A 15,260-nucleotide genomic window follows, 5' to 3' on the forward strand; every position below is an offset into this window, starting at 1 on the left:
CAGTGGATCATTGATTTAGCGATGGTATAATTTAGTTCGTATGTAATGTATTGATACGGTATAATAAACAAATTTGTTTAGTACATAATTAATATAGTTATTGTGTAATTTGGTTAGTAAAAGTGTATTTGTAGTGTACAATTTAGAAAATTTTTTAGTGGATAATTGATTTAGCGATTGTACAACTTACTAATGGTATAACGTAGTGACTACTAGAATTATCTATACTGTAAAAAGACATAGTAAAACATAATTACGTTAAATAGAAAATAAAAGTAGTTTATGTTGTAGTTAAGGACACTGTTAAGCATATTTAAGTTAATGTAAAGCTAAAGTTTTTTGTTGTTGTTAGCATCTTCTTACTATTGCCGCTTACGTAATTAAAATACAATGATTGCTTGTTGGTACCGTACTATTGACATTAAAAGTTAAATATGATTTATCGCTTATAGGTAAAATATAATCAAACCTACAATCAAATATTGCGTGGACTTATTATTGTTAAAAATTAATGATATAGTTCGAGAGAATAGTATTTACTGCCAAGTTAATGTAAGTTAAATTTGAATTTACAAAATAAAAAATGATGTAGTTAAAAATGTAGTTATAGGTAGGATGTAATATAGTACAATATAATCCGTACGAACAATATGTATTCATAAGCACACTACAATGAGTATCGTAAAAGATGTGTTGAAAAAACAGTGCATTCCTATTGTAGGTATGGCTAATAAAGTGCAGTTTCGACTGTACTATTAAGAAGGAAATGTCATGTATAGTAGATCTTAGTCAATTCAAATGCACTATTAAGGGCATTGATAAACCTCTTGAAAGGACATTTGGTGCTATTCATAATTGGTTAATGAGGGAATTTCGATACGACCCAGAAACACAAGATATAACCTTGTTAGTGGTAATAAGCTGGGCAGAAAAAGGTAATATTTGGGAATTGATGCCGGTGACCTCGACAGAGATATGGAGATCGTATGTGCAAAATGCAATGCAACGAGGATGGCCACCCGTCATCCACATTGCACTGTTTAACAAGCTAGGAACTCAGACAATGAGTACCCAAGAGCAGGAGGTGCCAAGTCGTAGAGGAGATGAACCTGAATCAGGTAGTGAAGGTGAAGGGGAGGAAGGAGAAGACAGGAGTCTGACTGGAGCAGCGGATGAAGGGGAGGTACATCCTGAAATAGTTGAGGCCATGGAAAGGGAAGACTTTGAGAATGAGAGGGTTGATGATGAGGAATCGACAGATGAAGAATGTGTTGATGTGTACCCATTAGAATGGTCGAATGAGGATTTTTCTGGCCTCCAAATTAGAGAAGGGCATCATGTGACTTGGGAGTACAAGGATAATAAGGTCATACAAGGGGCAAGGTATCAGGATAAGAAGGATTTGACAGAGGCAGTTAAGCAGTGGACAATATCATTACAGAGAGAGTTCTGGGTGGTGAAGTTAAGCAAGTCAGTGTATGAAGTGAAGTGTGTACAGTCAGATAATGGGTGTCCATGGAGGGTACATGCTTACAAGGGTAAATGGAAGGATTATGGGATGTATCAATTGTGACCAGACACAATTGTCATGTGTCACGCCCAGAAATTCCTCACACGAATTTCTGAACTTAATTGTGTATTAATTCTCTGTCCAGGACCAGCCAGGGTACACAAAAAGACAATGTTGATTACATAACCATCGTTCTTAGAAACAACTGAAAATTACACTTATTCTAGCGGAAATGCAGCGGAAAGAAAAACAAAAGGGGTAGACTAGCTCCAGCGGGTACGGCTCCAGTCCACAGGCAACACTTCGACGGCGGAACAGCTCACTCCTGAGAGGCACCTCCATCGGACTCTGCTTCTAGCTCTGGGTTGGGAAAGTTAAGCAAGGCTGAGTACAAACCACCGTACTCAACAAGTAACACGGACAAGAGGAAAATAAATGATGCATAGGGATTAACAAGGACAGGCTAGGGTTAGTTGCAGTAAAGCGGCAGTTTAAACAAATAACAGAGATTAAAAGAACAAAGGTAATTAAGTACAGTAAAGCATAAATAAACAGCAGTTGTAAAGTACCACAACACTGTCCAACGTTACACCACGTTGCAACAGGCCCAACCACTACTCAACGTTACACCACGTTGCAGTAGTCCCGAGTGATAACCAATTTATTCAAGTTATTACGGTTCACTAATCACAGTGAAGCTGGGAGTTCGCCCGTAACCGTGGGCACGGCTATTCAAATAGTTTATACTCTGATCAGACGTGTACTACTGTACCCACAAGACACGACTCCACTACACTTGAACGTGCGCCGACATACCACCACGGCATACCGGAAAGGAGACCGTGATAGGACCCGTTACACAACCCTCCCTATTTAATCATACCACACTTCAGGTTTTACCCCCTCCTTTACACCAAGTCGGGCAGTCCCCTCTTGTGCCTTGGTAGATCCGGAAGCAGGAGAAGCTTTCGTTACACCACGATTGCCCGTCCATACTCCATCACGCCTACCCTTGCCTGGGTACGTCAAATAGTTTGAAGTCATGCTCCAAATCCCACCTTACCCATTTCGGCATGTGGTTAGCACTTAATGACTTCCAGGGTTTCCCGTGAACCGGTCCTTAATTACCATGGGTGCGACTCTCAAAACCATGCACCCACAGCCCACCATTAACAATATTTTAGTTGACATTAACCCGTACCGGGTAGTGAATCATTATCTCGGCTATTCAGAACTAAGCATAATTAAATGTGATCCGATGAGCTATTTGTTCTAAGCATGGCTAAGCATTAAGCTAGGCCTGACTCTAATCAAGTTACCCCTGGTCCAGCAATGAATGAAGTTGGATAAACAACGGCATAATAATAAGGTTTACCCGAAAATAACATAAAGTAAGTATTTTAATTAAAACAATGCATATTTGAAGTAATAAAGCGGGGAATTTGCAATAATGGGTTCAATATGATCAAGGATGAGTGTCACTTGCCTTGCTCTGGCCCTTGGGGAACTTCGGCGACGATCTCGAAGTAAACCGGCTCTTCGGCGGGGTCCGAATCTAAGCGACAAAGCACAAAAATAAATAAAACAGGCACAAACTCTACTGAAACCGCAAAAGAAACTATTTTTAATGGATTCTTGGTAATTTTATGAATTTAATGAAATTTGAATGGGCCTAAACGGAGACTAGATGAATTACTTATGAATTTTAGAAGTTTTCTGGGTTTTTTAGCTAAACAGAAAAGTCCTAAATCAATTATTGCGCAATTAATGGGGCTGCTGACGTCAGCGAGGAGAGAGGAAACTGACGGCTGACAGGTGGGGACCACCTGTCGGTGAGAGAAGGGGAGAGGGCGAGACTGACACGCGGGCCCGGGGAGGAGAGAGAGGAGGCGGGCGCGGGGAACGACTGACGGGTGGGACCCACTCGTCAGCGAGAGAGGAACAGAGAGGAGCAGAGCGCACGGGCTCGGGCGGACGGCGGGAGCGGCGGGCGACGCGGCGGCGGCGGCGCACGGCGACGGCAGCGCGACGGCGACGGCGCGACGGCGACGACCGGCGAGCGACGACGGCGCGACGGCGACGACGGCCGAGGCGGCGACGCACGGGCGCAACCCGGCAGAACAGCGGCGACGGCGACTAGCGAGCGGCGACGGCGCGGCACGCGCGGGCGCAAGCAACGGCGGCCAGACGTCGGCGACGCGGAGGCGACGACGACCACGGCGGCCGGCGGGAGCGGCGAGCTTCGGTCTCGTCCGGCGACGGCGCGCGACTCGGCGGCGGTCGGCCGGAAAGGGGGAGAAAGAGGGGAGGAGGATGCGGGTGCTCACCGGCGGCGGCGAGGGCGCGGGCGGGTCAGCGAGACCGAGGCGGAGGTGGCGACACGGGCGGGTGCGGGAGGTCGGCGGTGGCGGCGGAGATCGATTGGCGGCGGCGAGGCGACCGGGTGCGACGGCGACGACGCGACGGAGGAATGCGCGGCGCGGGGACGTTCACCGGCGACGACGAGGACGGCGACTGGTCGGCGCGGAGGTGATGACGCGGCTGGACAGCGGCGAAGGCGTCCGACGGCGAAGTTGCGCGGCGGCGGCGAGAGGCAGCAGCGCGGCGGCGACTCGAGCGGACGGCGGAAAGTGAGCGACGGCGCGCGGCGGCTCGGGATTTATAGGGTGGCGGCGCCGGCTAGGGCGGGCGGAGGTTGGAGACCGAGTCGGCGACGACACGGTCTCGGCGGCGGCCGTTGCGGCGGCGGCCGTTGCGGCGCGGCGGCGGACTCGGACTCGGCCGGCGCGGCGCGGGCGCGGGCGGGCGAAACGGTCACTGACAGGTGGGCCCCACCTGTCAGTGCCGCGTGAGAGAGGAGGGAGGCGGCGCGGACTCGCGGCGTGGGCGACGCGGCGAGCTGGGCCGAGCGGCGGCCCAGGCGGCGCGGGCGCTGGCGGGCTGAGTCGAGCGGCCGGCGCGGCTGGGCTGGCCGAGGAGGAGTGGGCCGGCTCGGCTGGGCCGGCCCGGGAAGAAAAAGAAAAAGAAAAAGAAAAGGAAAAAGAGAGAGGGAGGAAAATTGGACTCCGGCCCAATTTGAGAAGGAAGGGAAAAAGAAAAGAAAAAGGAGGGAAAAAGGAAAACCCCACTTTTGCCGAGTTTTAAATTAATTTGTTTGGCCAAATTTGAATTTAATTTGAATTTAAATCCAGTTAATCGATTTGCGAGCCACGATTTAATTGAATTAATTCCTTTTAGAGGGATTTTTCCTGAGTTAATTAAGCCAATGGTTGCTTACGAATTTCTTTTTACAATTTAGGCTTAGGACGAAACTCCGGGTGTGACAAACCTAACCCCCTTAAACGGAATCTCGACCCCGAGATTCGGAGGCACTGGCGAAGAGGTGCGGATGGGCGGCCTTGAGCTCATCTTCTCTTTCCCATGTTGCTTCTTCTTCTGAGTGGTGACTCCACTGAACTCTGCAGAATCTGATCACATGGTTCCGAGTTTTCCTCTCACTGATTTCTAGAATCCGTGCTGGCTTCTCCACATAAGTTAGATCTTCCTGCAGATCGATGTGCTCGGAGTTGGTCTGTTCTTCAGGCAAACGTAGGCACTTCTTGAGCTGCGACACATGGAACACGTCATGGATTCCAGCCATGTTAGCGGGGAGTTCCAACTGATACGCAACTTCTCCCCTGCGTTCCACTATCCGGTATGGTCCCACGAAACGTGGTGCCAATTTTCCTTTGGGCTGAAACCGGTGCACTCCTCGCAAAGGTGTGACGCGGAGGTACACATAGTCTCCTGCTTCGAAGGCTAAGTAGTCCCTTCGACGATTATCTGCATAACTCTTCTGTCTGGTTTGAGCTGTTTTCAACCTTTCACGGATTATTCTGACCTTCTCTTCGGCCTGGCTTAGAACTTCAGTTCCAAAAACTTGACGTTCTCCTGTTTGATCCCAGAAGAGGGGTGTACGACACTTTCGCCCATACAATGCTTCAAAAGGTGCCATCTGCAGACTGGCCTGATAACTGTTGTTGTATGAGAACTCTGCATATGGTAGATTCTTATCCCAAGTTCCACCAAAGTCGAGAGCGCAAGCTCTGAGCATATCTTCAAGAATCTGATTTACCCTTTCCGTCTGACCATCTGTCTGTGGATGATAGGCTGTACTGAAGTTCAGTCGGGTTCCCAATTCTTCCTGTAGCTTCTGCCAAAACTTTGAAGTAAACTGGCTTCCACGGTCAGAAACGATCTTCTTCGGTACTCCATGTAAACACATGATCCTAGCCAAGTAAATCTCGGCTAATCTTTTCCCCGAGTAGGTAGTGTGAACTGGTATGAAATGAGCGACCTTTGTCAATCGATCAACAATTACCCAAATTGAGTCATGACCAGCAGCAGTCCTTGGTAAACCAGTGATGAAATCCATCCCGATTTCTTCCCATTTCCATTCTGGAATCTGGAGAGGTTGCAACAGTCCTGCTGGCCTTTGGTGTTCTGCTTTGACTCGTTAACAAACATTGCACAAGGCGACGTATTCTGCAATTTCTCTCTTCATACTAACCCACCAAAACTTTTCTTTGAGGTCCTGATACATCTTGGTACTCCCGGGGTGAATAGAGTACTGGGTTTGATGAGCTTCTTGGAGTATCAACTCCTTCAACTCCTTGTTATCTGGTACGCATAACCTGTTTCCCATCCAGATTGTCCCATGTTCATCTTCTGAAAAATCTCGAGCTTTACCAACTCGCATATTTTTCTTTAGCTCGGCTATCTCCGGATCATTTGCTTGGGATTGGCGAACTTGATTCACCAAAGTGGGCTGCGCTTCTAGGGCTGCCACAAAGCCTTCTTCGACTAAACCCAAATTTAGTCGTTCAAACTCCTGTTGTAACTGCTCACAAACTTCTGTTGTTACCGCAGCATTGCGGTAATTCTTCCGGCTCAAAGCATCGGCAACTACATTTGCTTTGCCTGGATGGTAATGGATACTTAAATCATAGTCCTTGATCAATTCCAACCATCTTCGCTGACGGAGGTTCAAATCCGGTTGCGTAAAGATATATTTTAAACTCTTGTGATCCGTATATACCTCACACTTGTTACCGATTAAGTAGTGACGCCAAATCTTTAGGGCATGCACCACAGCTGCTAGTTCCAAATCATGAGTCGGGTAGTTACCCTCATGTGGTCTCAACTGACGAGAGGCATAAGCAACCACCTTTCCTTCTTGCATTAGCACACATCCCAGTCCTGATCTGGATGCATCACAGTAAACCTGGAAGTCTTTCATCTGATCTGGCAAAACCAACACGGGTGCGGAAACCAATTTTTGCTTGAGCTCTTCAAAACTCTTATCGCACTCACTTGACCACTTGAACTTCTCTTCCTTTCTCAACAACTGTGTCATAGGCTTGGCTATCTTTGAGAAATTCTCAATGAACCGGCGGTAATAGCCCGCAAGTCCTAAGAAACTCCTGATTTGGGAAACCGTCTTAGGCGGGGTCCACTTGATTACTGACTCCACATTACTGGGGTCTACTACTACACCTTGGGCATTGATCACATGGCCAAGGAACTTCACTTCATGCAGCCAAAAATCACACTTGCTGAACTTGGCATACAACTGGTGTTCTCTTAGCTTCTCTAGCACAATCCGTAAATGTTGCTCGTGCTCTTCTTCTGACTTGGAGTAGATAAGAATGTCGTCGATGAAGACAACCACAAACTTATCCAGGTATTCCATGAACACCTTATTCATGAGATTCATGAAGAATGCCAGGGCATTAGTAAGTCCAAACGACATTACCGTACACTCATACAAGCCATAGTGAGTAGTGAATGCCGTCTTAAGGATATCTTCTTCCCGAATTCTCAACTGGTGATACCCTGATCTCAAATCGATCTTGGAGAAAACTTTGGCTCCCTTCAACTGATCAAATAGGTCATCAATCCTTGGCAGAGGATACTTATTCTTGATAGTGACATCGTTCAAAGCACGATAGTCCACACACATTCTCTTAGTTTTGTCCTTCTTCTCAACAAAAATAACCGGGGCACCCCAAGGCGAGGTACTCGGTCGGATATAACCTTTCTGGAGCTGTTCATCCACTTGCTTCTTCACTTCGGCCATCTCATTGGCGGCCATCCTGTAGGGTCTCTTATAGATCGGTGCGGTTCCTGGTACCAAATCGATACGGAACTCGATCTCTCTTTCTGGCGGCATTGTTGTGAGATCATCTAGGAACACCTCCGGATACTCACAAACCACTGATATGTCTTCCAACCTCTTTGGGTCTTTAACTTTTTCCGAGGGTTGCTCTTCGGCTTCCATCTGATTCAAACAAGTCCTGGTTGACACTGACTCCGGCGACTGATAAGTCACCACTTCACCTCCCTCACTGGTCAAGGTGACTGTACGCTTGGCACAATCAATCACTCCTTGATGCCTGGTAAGCCAGTCCATTCCCAATATGACATCTAGGTCTTTAGATTCGAGGAGGATGAGATTGGCTAGAAAGGATGTCCCTTGGATTTCTATGGGCACATCAGGGCTATAAAGGTCCGAAAACATACTATGCCCTGGAGTATTAACCCGCATCGGGTTTCTTAACTTTTCCCTTCTTAACCCAAGCAATCCCACAAACTTTCTTGAAATAAAAGAGTGTGTAGCACCAGAATCAAAAAGTACTGTAGCAGGTACGGAGTTGACAGGAAACGTACCCAGTATTACTTCTGGCGCAGCCTGTGCTTCTTCGGCGGTGACATGATTCACGCGAGCTTGCACGAACCTTTGCCCACTGCGCGTCGGCTTCGGGCACTTGTCAGCAAAGTGACCTGGGTCGCCACAGTTGTAGCACACTCCAGGCTTTGCACCTGCATCCTTTCTGGCCGGAGGAGGTTGAGCTGTCGGTGGAGGAGCATTCTGTTGTCGGGGAGCTGGTGCAGGGGGAGCGCGTTGAGGTGGAGCACGCTGGGATGAACCACTGGAGAAGTTGTTGGGATTGTAAGGACGATGTTGGCGGACAATGAAGGTTGATTGCCCGTGCTGCTGATTCGAGGGATAGGAGCCGGTGTGGAATCGGGGCTTCTGAGGAGGCGGCTGGTTAGACCTGAACTGCGAAGCCTTCCTCTTTCTATCCGTCTGGAGGTGCTGGTCCTCCTGACGGATGGCCTTGTCTACTAGTTTCTCAAAATCAGCATAGTCGCCCGAAAGCAACTGCTTCTTCAGTTCATCATCCAAGCCTCCGAGGAACTTTTCTTGTCTTTCGGCGTCAGTGCGGACGTCCTCGGGAGCGTATCGCGCTAGGCGATTGAACTCATGAAGGTACTCAGTCACCGTCTTGGTACCTTGCTGCAAAGCGCGGAACTCACGCTTCTTCTGGGTGACTATCCCGTCGGGAATATGGGCCTTGCGGAAGTTAAGGCAGAACTCCGCCCAAGTCACTTCCGTGGTAGCGGTGCGGGTAACCAGGAAATTATCCCACCAAGCAGAGGCGGGACCCATCAATTGATGTGCGGCAAAGGAGACTTTCTCTTGGTCAGTGCACTGCAATAAGTTGAGCTTCTTCTCGATAGCATGGAGCCAATCACTTGCCTCCATGGGGTTGGTAGTGCTTGAGAAAGTTGGGGGACGGACACGGAGAAACTCTGGTAACTTGGACTGCACAGGGGGTGGTCCCTGCTGTTGCTGGTTGTTCTGGTTCTGATTTAGAAGCTGGTGGAGCACTTGTTGATGTTGCTGCTGCTGCTGTTGCATCTGCTGCATCATCCAAGAGAGCATCTGCGTCTAGCTAGCAAGAATCTGGGCAAGCGACGGGTTCTCTGGTGGAGGCGGCGGGGGCGGTCCTCCGGTGCTAGACTGGTCGGTGTCGCGGTTGCCGTGGCGGGTGTTCACCATCTGCGGGGCCGGAGGAACAGAAAGAGAAAGAAGAAAAAGAAACGACTAAGCAAACAGTGGCTTTATTTAATTAGTGAACTGTAATTGTCTTGCTTAAGAAACACGCTTAAAACCACACAACTCCTGGCGGTACAACCATAACCCCACTACTGCTATGGTTCACCACTAGCCCCAAGCGAAGCAAACCTAACACACCAAAACTAGCACACAACGACTAAAACGAAGCTAAGGGCGGCGTCTAGGGCACGGAGGGAGAGCGACGATTGACGACGGGAGACGGATCTTCTTCCTCGTCTTCAGAGCGGCTTCTCGAGTTGCTGGGGAGACCATCTTCATCTTCACCAGAAGCGGACTCGCTGCTGCTAGAGACTGAGACGACCCTGTTGCGGTTCCTTGCAGCGTTGAACGGGGAGACATCTTCCTCGGGCACTGGGGTCGGAGAGGTTGGCACCATCTGCATCAAGGGTCTTGGTTCATCCGGGGCACCAGGGTAAGACTGAACTCTTGGCGGCCCACGGGTTCGCTTTCTTGCCGTAGTGCGACACCTCGCACCTCCGGGCTCTGGGAGTCCCTTAAGCCTAGCGTTCCCCTTCTTCAAGCGGTCGACCTCATCTTGCAGGCGAACGATCTGGGTAAGCTTGGCGTCGTTCAGAGCCTTGGACGCTTCGTGGAGGTCGTGATGCATCTGGTCGAGACCCTGCAGCACCGTGCACATCCTACCGAAGGTAGGGTCTTGCTCACTTCGGGCAGACCGAAACCTACTGACCATAGAATTGGGTCCACGACCAGGGTGGTACCGGTAAGCCGAATGTCGAAACGTCAGGTCATGCCTGGCCCTGAGCGTTGTCATCAGACTGTAGGCAGCTTCCTGGCAGGCATGCTCATGCGAACCTCCAGCTCCTTCTGCTTCCAAGTTAGGGAGGAAACCGGGGATTCCATGTATCTCCAATCTGACTCGGTGGGGGAACTCGCCTTCCAGAGGATGGATCGTGGTGTACTCCGGCTCATAGGGGTATCCTGCTGTGAACGAGACTCTTGCCAACTCTGCCACGAATCCAGCCATCCCGTTTCCACGATGATACAAAGGGTGGTCAGCCATCTAAAGAACACAAGGATTTGGAATCAATAGATGCAAAATTTTATTTCAAGATAAATAAATCATAAAAGAACAAAGTAAATAAAGTTTTACCCGTAAATCGATTTACTCACACTTTTCAACCAAAGGGGTTTTGTCTTTTTAAAACACTCACGCTTTTGAAAAGCAATAACCCATTTTCAAAACACTCCCACTTTCGCAAACTATGCACAAACATGAAAAGCAGAGGGCTCTTAGGGTTTCCATTGGGCTGATCCTACGGTCAAAGGTGGCTCTGATACCAACTTGTCACGCCCAGAAATTCCTCACACGAATTTCTGAACTTAATTGTGTATTAATTCCCTGTCCAGGACCAGCCAGGGTACACAAAAAGACAATGTTGATTACATAACCATCGTTCTTAGAAACAACTGAAAATTACACTTATTCTAGCGGAAATGCAGCGGAAAGAAAAACAAAAGGGGTAGACTAGCTCCAGCGGGTACGGCTCCAGTCCACAGGCAACACTTCGACGGCGGAACAGCTCACTCCTGAGAGGCACCTCCATCGGACTCTGCTTCTAGCTCTGGGTTGGGAAAGTTAAGCAAGGCTGAGTACAAACCACCGTACTCAACAAGTAACACGGACAAGGGGAAAATAAATGATGCATAGGGATTAACAAGGACAGGCTAGGGTTAGTTGCAGTAAAGCGACAGTTTAAACAAATAACAGAGATTAAAAGAACAAAGGTAATTAAGTACAGTAAAGCATAAATAAATAGCAGTTGTAAAGTACCACAACACTGTCCAACGTTACACCACGTTGCAACAGGCCCAACCACTACTCAACGTTACACCACGTTGCAGTAGTCCCGAGTGATAACCAATTTATTCAAGTTATTACGGTTCACTAATCACAGTGAAGCTGGGAGTTCGCCCGTAACCGTGGGCACGGCTATTCGAATAGTTTATACTCTGATCAGAGGTGTACTACTGTACCCACAAGACACGACTCCACTACACTTGAACGTGCGCCGACATACCACCACGGCATACCGGAAAGGAGACCGTGATAGGACCCGTTACACAACCCTCCCTATTTAATCATACCACACTTTAGGTTTCACCCCCTCCTTTACACCAAGTCGGGCAGTCCCCTCTTGTGCCTTGGTAGATCCGGAAGCAGGAGAAGCTTTCGTTACACCACGATTGCCCGTCCATACTCCATCACGCCTACCCTTGCCTGGGTACGTCAAATAGTTCGAAGTCATGCTCCAAATCCCACCTTACCCATTTCGGCATGTGGTTAGCACTTAATGACTTCCAGGGTTTCCCGTGAACCGGTCCTTAATTACCATGGGTGCGACTCTCAAAACCATGCACCCACAGCCCACCATTAACAATATTTTAGTTGACATTAACCCGTACCGGGTAGTGAATCATTATCTCGGCTATTCAGAACTAAGCATAATTAAATGTGATCCCATGAGCTATTTGTTCTAAGCATGGCTAAGCATTAACCTAGGCCTGACTCTAATCAAGTTACCCCTGGTCCAGCAATGAATGAAGTTGGATAAACAACGGTATAATAATAAGGTTTACCCGAAAATAACATAAAGTAAGTACTTTAATTAAAACAATGCATATTTGAAGTAATAAAGCCGGGAATTTGCAATAATGGGTTCAATATGTTCAAGGATGAGTGTCAGTTGCCTTGCTCTGGCCCTTGGGGAACTTCGGCGACGATCTCGAAGTAAACCGGCTCTTCGGCGGGGTCCGAATCTAAGCGACAAAGCACAAAAATAAATAAAACAGGCACAAACTCTACTGAAACCGCAAAAGAAACTATTTTTAATGGATTCTTAATAATTTTATGAATTTAATGAAATTTGAATGGGCCTAAACGGAGACTAGATGAATTACTTATGAATTTTAGAAGTTTTCTGGGTTTTTTAGCTAAACAGAAAAGTCCTAAATCAATTATTGCGCAATTAATGGGGCTGCTGACGTCAGCGAGGAGAGAGGAAACTGACGGCTGACAGGTGGGGACCACCTGTCGGTGAGAGAAGGGGAGAGGGAGAGACTGACACGCGGGCCCGGGGAGGAGAGAGAGGAGGCGGGCGCGGGGAACGACTGACGGGTGGGACCCACTCGTCAGCGAGAGAGGAACAGAGAGGAGCAGAGCGCACGGGCTCGGGCGGACGGCGGCGACCGGCGGGAGCGGCTGGCGACGCGGCGGCGGCGGCGCACGGCGACGGCGGCGTGACGGTGACGGCGCGACGGCGACGACCGGCGAGCGGCGACGGCGCGACGGCGACGACGGCCGAGGCGGCGACGCACGGGCGCAACCCGGCAGAACAGCGGCGACGGCGACTAGCGAGCGGCGACGGCGCGGCACGCGTGGGCGCAAGCAACGGCGCCCAGACATCGGCGACGCGGAGGCGACGACGACCACTGCGACCGGCGGGAGCGGCGAGCTTCGGTCTCGTCCGGCGACGGCGCGCGACTCGGCGGTGGTCGGTCGGAAAGGGGGAGAAAGAGGGGAGGAGGATGCGGGTGCTCACCGGCGGCGGCGAGGGCGCGGGCGGGTCGGCTAGACTGAGGCGGAGGTGGCGACGCGGGCGGGTGCGGGAGGTCGGCGGTGGCGGCGGAGATCGATTGGCGGCGGTGAGGCGACCGGGCACGACGGCGACGACGCGACGGAGGAATGCATGGCGCGGGGACGTTCACCGGCGACGACGAGGACGGCGACTGGTCGGCGACAGCGGCGCGGAGGTGATGACGCGGCTGGACAGCGGCGATGGCGTCCGACGGCGAAGTTGCGCGGCGGCGGCGAGAGGCAGCAGCACGGCGGCGACTCGAGCGGACGGCGGAAAGTGAGCGACGGCGCGCGGCGGCTCGGGATTTATAGGGTGGCGGCGCCGGCTAGGGCGGGCGGAGGTTGGAGACCGAGTCGGCGACGACACGGTCTCGGCGGCAGCCGTTGCGGCGGCGGCGGTTGCGGCGCGGCGGCGGACTTGGACTCGGCCAGCGCGGCGCGGGCGCGGGCGGGCGAAACGGTCACTGACAGGTGGGCCCCACCTATCAGTGGCGCGTGAGAGAGGAGGGAGGCGGCGCGGACTCGCGGCGCGGGTGACGCGGCGAGCTGGGCCGAGCGGCGGCCCAGGCGGCGCGGGCGCTGGCGGGCTGAGTCGAGCGGCCGGCGCGGCTGGGCTGGCCGAGGAGGAGTGGGCCGGCTCAGCTGGGCTGGTCCGGGAAGAAAAAGAAAAAGAAAAAGAAAAGGAAAAAGAGAGAGGGAGGAAAATTGGACTCCGGCCCAATTTGAGAAGGAAGGGAAAAAGAAAAGAAAAAGGAGGGAAAAAGGAAAACCCCACTTTTGCCGAGTTTTATATTAATTTGTTTGGCCAAATTTTATACTTCTGCAATTTGAATTTAAATCCAGTTAATCGATTTGCGAGCCACGATTTAATTGAATTAATTTCTTTTAGAGGGATTTTTCCTGAGTTAATTAAGCCAATGGTTGCTTACGAATTTCTTTTTACAATTTAGGCTTAGGACGAAACTCCGGGTGTGACATCGTGTTCTAGGTGTTGAGAAGTATCACAGGAACATGACATCTGCATTCATTGCTGCTGAGATGTACGATGCTGTTGTGAACAACCTAGGGTATGAACCAAAGTCAATTATTCAACACATTGTTGTAAGTACCATTTCTTCTGCATATATATATTGCCGGACGTTCTACTTTATAGATTAAAATTATTCTTAATTTCACGCAGGAAGAACAAAGAAAATGTAACTTCTTGCAGTGGATAGATACAGAGAGATCTTCTGTCGCAGGTTCATCAGTTACGCAGCTAGAAACCCCCTCACAAGTCCTTCAAGCAGGGATGGAGGACGTATGACATGTACAAGCCGCTACCCTTGATTGAAGGAATAATCCATTCGGCATACCAGATTGGGTCGAACGTCCAATATGTAGTTGTGGAAATCGCTGCCAGATGACTATATCATTCGAACCACAGAGTTATGGGAGGAGATATTTCCTTTGTCCAAACATAACCGATAACCACACCGTAAGTAAACATCATCCCAATATGACATTATGCCTTCCACGTTCATGTCTTTGTTAACCTCCTTTGGGAGCATCTCCGATATTTTTAGGGGAACCAAAGAGCGTGTTGTTTTACTGTATGGATCGACGAAGTCATGCTTGAGTACTACGGCCATAAAATAACTGAAGCCGAAACATGTCATGAGTACAAACGAGAGAAGGAGTATCACGAATGATCACCAGTAGAACGATGCTCAAGGGGACAACTCCCAAGATGACCGCAATGTATTTTCAACGATTGTATCCCGATTTGAGCTTTGTTGTAATACATTGTTTCCCAAATTAAGCGATGGAATCGTACTACATTTTCACTTCTTGGTCCATTATGTTCTTTCTCTGTTTTTGTCGTTCTCATGAGCTACAATTTTTACTTTGCTATTAAGTTGTATTAACATTCAGAATATTTTTTCTTTACTTCAACATATATGTAATGACATTATTATATACGAAGCCAATTTAATACAAAGTTAGCTTAATTTAGTACTAAATTATTAACACTCGGAATATATTTTCTATATTTCCTTTTAAGTTGTATATACAAAGCCAATTTAATAAAATATTAGCTTAATTTAGTACTAAATATAACATTAAACAATATTATATAAATCTAACCCTTTACCTAACACTAATTAGGCAAACTAACCTAAATCGCCCTCTGGGAGGGCGGCAGGGGGTCG

Source organism: Oryza brachyantha, chromosome 12, assembly GCF_000231095.2.
Source record: "Oryza brachyantha chromosome 12, ObraRS2, whole genome shotgun sequence".
Taxonomy (NCBI): domain Eukaryota; kingdom Viridiplantae; phylum Streptophyta; class Magnoliopsida; order Poales; family Poaceae; genus Oryza; species Oryza brachyantha.